Genomic DNA, 3,619 nt, shown 5'->3' with positions numbered 1-3,619 from the left:
TGCTGCCTATGTTTTTTAATTTATTGCATTGCCGTCGCTTCTAACATCTTCATTGTTTAACAACAACACAGAAAGTAAATATCGGTCGGTTTGCGAGAAGGGGTTGACATTCACCTTTACTCCCACTAGCCTAGCAAAACCTCGAGCCGCAGTGCTGTACAGCACTTTAATAGGCTGCATATCTTTGCAAAACAATTTTTAGGATTACTAGCTTGATGCGAACTTGCCATTGTCATCACTTCCGTGTCTGTACTGCTTGGCCGCACAGAACAACTCGCACCTATAGCTGCCAGTTTGGCGATCTAGCGGAGAAGTCACGGTTGTCATATTGTGACGATTCTAAGAAAGAAAAACAAACAACCGACCAAAAAGTCAGTGAATATAAGAGAAATTTCTCTAAATTTGTCATGTCTGGCCATGAATTAGCTCTGCATGGCAGGGTTGTGTGTTACTGGCGTTATATGGTAGCAGGCCGTATAACGCCGGTAACACTCAGCCCTGTCATGTAGAGCCATGGATATCGTATATGGTGACCTTGATATGATATCAAATTGTTTACTTGGGAGCAATGCAATGACGTATTACATGATGGTGTTGATTGGTTGTACTGGCTTATTGGGCGTTATTTTAGCCAATGGACTTATTAAACGATACATCGACGGTGTCAAATAGCCATATTGCTCACACTTGTCATGGGGTTGGTAGTCTACGAGAGCCTGAGAAACATGCACCAAAGAAAGTTTCGTTTCCATGTGTGAAGACTCGTGGATCTAGTAATCAACGCGGTCTAGACTTCCGAGTACCAGGCCAGTGAGGCTTGCTTGTAGTGACTGATAACGACATGCTGAGATTGAAACTCTGTATTTATGTAAAATGTAACACGTTCGCATGTATGTATGATGCATCATCACGAAACTTCTGCAGTTCTGGGTCGATATCCATGGAATATGACAAAATATAACCGGAACGACAGGCAAGTACAAAACTTCTTTCCAACGTAGTGATCGTTTGGATTTATTTCGGGGATGATTTTATATTTTACTGGTGATTACGCTGGTTTTTACCCTTACCCATTCCGGACACCTGGTACCACCAGTGGTTCAGGATGGTCCTACCTGAATTTGTATATCACAAATGTCCTAAGGACCTGGTGGTAATGTATTACCTTGAATTGAAATGATTATTGGACCAGTTTAATGTCATATTCCCAGGTCCCCTAGTAAATTATCGATAAAATCTATCCCACTCATAAGTCCTGTTTTTGTTTTGTTTTTTCATGTTCTCAAAATACACACATGCATGCTCACACATTAGACACATACAGTCTGTGCAGGAACAATTCAGTGGTCATATAATCGATGATATTATTATAACAAAACATTTTAGAATTACAAATAAGTGGAATTAAAAAGCATGTTTTGCATGGACAGCAAGCGGCACACTTTTGGGAAGGCTAGTACTGAATTAACAAATCAGGTCGTATATTTCTGAAGAAAAGTTGATTATTTATCATAAATACTTCTCCACATATGTCCACTATAAATGATCAATTTTATGACTCATTCTTAATTATTTTGACAATTACTGTGTCCCAGATGCTGTAATATCAGTGGTCTTAATTATCAAACACTTTGGTTGTAAATGTTGCCAAGTAGTTTTTAACATTACTAGTAGCAAGTACTCAGAGGAATAAATAGTCTACTAATGATATGATACCAAGCACGGTGTGTTCACTGCCAAGACAAGTTGTCTCACTTTTTTCAGTACTTTCCCTTAGGTAGAAATGAATTGAAAAGAGTTGGCAAACGTTTGATTGTGGCAGGTACAGACTTTTAAGATGGGGAACTACCCAGTACCGAGAATATTGTCATTTTCTAGAAATCACATATGTTTTAGCCTGTAAAATTTTGAATTTGAAACAACAGATCGCCAATACAACTGGTTTGAAATTGTACCTTATCTGAAAGATTCCCCCAGCTACAAGCAGATGGTATAAAAATCTCATATACTGTTTTTGCCCAAAACTATTTTGGGGATCAGAGAGTGAGAAAAAGTGCAAATCTGCAAGGAAATCAATGCATTCTTTGTCTTGAAATTGTCCTGTATTTCTTTCTTTATACAGCTTCAGCTGACATGATGACAGAAAGATGGTGATGGTATGGGTTGTTTGTAAGCTATGAAACACCTTTAACATTTTACATTTCGTATGTCAGAGATGCACCAATACCTCCATTGACAGATATGCTGAATGTGTAAGAAGGGGAGCTAGTAGAACACAGGTCTGACTGGCCAACAAATGCACAGATGTAGACTGATTAAGCTATTGATAATTAGAATACATTCCTTTGTAAGCAAAAGATGTAGAAACATCTCAAGACTAAATTACTTGCATGAGGTGTAAGGAAGTTAGTACTGGACACTGCTTTTATGCCCCAGTCAATAAATATTACTGGATGAAAGGCATTCATAGTCTACTAATGCTGTAACATATTTGAGAAACTAGTAGTTGCCAGAAGCTGATTAAAAACAGACATCAGTCTTCAAAACATATTGATTTGTGACAACATGGACTTAAACTATGTGACATTTTAATGTTTTCCATATTTGTATGTTCAACAAAGGTGAGACATGTAAATGAAGTTTGAATTAAAAGTATGGATGTGGCAAAATAAATGTATTGCTGTCTTTGTCAAATGTAATACTCACAGGTAGCATATTAATTTTTATTTCCCCGAAGTGTAATTATGACAGTAGTTTTACATGTAAATATGATTCTTATCATTGGATAATAATCATGTATAGTATCTCGTTTGTACATATCTACCTCAATCTTTTTCTGTCATTTTCTTGGCCAATCCTATCACAACACAATTCCTGTGTCATTTCAAATGGAAAGAATTTCTAAAATACAATAAAAACAAATTTTGCTTGGCACAAATATCAACAATTCAGACTCTACATGCACTTCTTTCAATATTTGCTGTTCATAAAGAACATTTAAACAGAAATTAGGTAAAGTGAGAACTTTTGGATTTCTCATGTTGACATATCGTCAAAATTTTCAAAAGAATTTCAAATTTGAAACTTAATTTTTACAGATCTCAACAGAAATTTTGAACAGATCTCACAGAAATTTGAATTTTTTCACAAATTTCTTCCATTTTTGGTGTTGATCAAGATGATCTGAATGGAATTGGGTAAATCAATAACTTTCAAAGCAACTCAAAGAAAAAGAAATTTCAAGAAATCTCAAATTGATAAAATAACCTTTGTAAATAATTCAAATACATCTATGTACTCAATTAAAATCAAGGTCTGATCAATGTTCATTATAACAAAATAACTCAACCACTCATTTTCTTGATTTTGCTCATGCTAAATAAAGTGCAAAAATGATGATAAAAAGAAGTGATCTACCATCTTACTTTCTGAAATACATCCTAGGCTGCATTCAATAATACTGGAGGATTTGAAATTTCTGGGAGAAGTAGAAAGTCTATTCCAGTGGTTTGCACTGCACACAGGGTGGTATCTGTAATTAATTTGGTTCCCTTCTTTCCTCATATTCAACAGTTTCATAGATAAAAATAATTGAAAGAATAACATTTTTATGTTGTCC

At 35.5% G+C, this 3,619-nt stretch overlaps 1 long non-coding RNA gene across 1 annotated transcript; it reads left to right on the top strand.

The window, feature by feature from the left end:
• Window positions 1-675: 675 nt before the first annotated feature.
• On the top strand, window positions 676-2,673 carry LOC139149376 (uncharacterized). Its single transcript, XR_011556107.1, has 2 exons — window positions 676-973; window positions 2,123-2,673. It is a non-coding gene; the product is annotated as an uncharacterized lncRNA (long non-coding RNA).
• The last annotated feature ends 946 nt before the right edge of the window (window positions 2,674-3,619 follow it).

Source organism: Ptychodera flava, chromosome 14 (assembly GCF_041260155.1).
Source record: "Ptychodera flava strain L36383 chromosome 14, AS_Pfla_20210202, whole genome shotgun sequence".
Lineage (NCBI taxonomy): Eukaryota > Metazoa > Hemichordata > Enteropneusta > Ptychoderidae > Ptychodera > Ptychodera flava.
The sequence above is the reverse complement of the archived record's forward strand: the minus strand, read 5'-3'. Positions and strand labels throughout refer to the sequence as shown.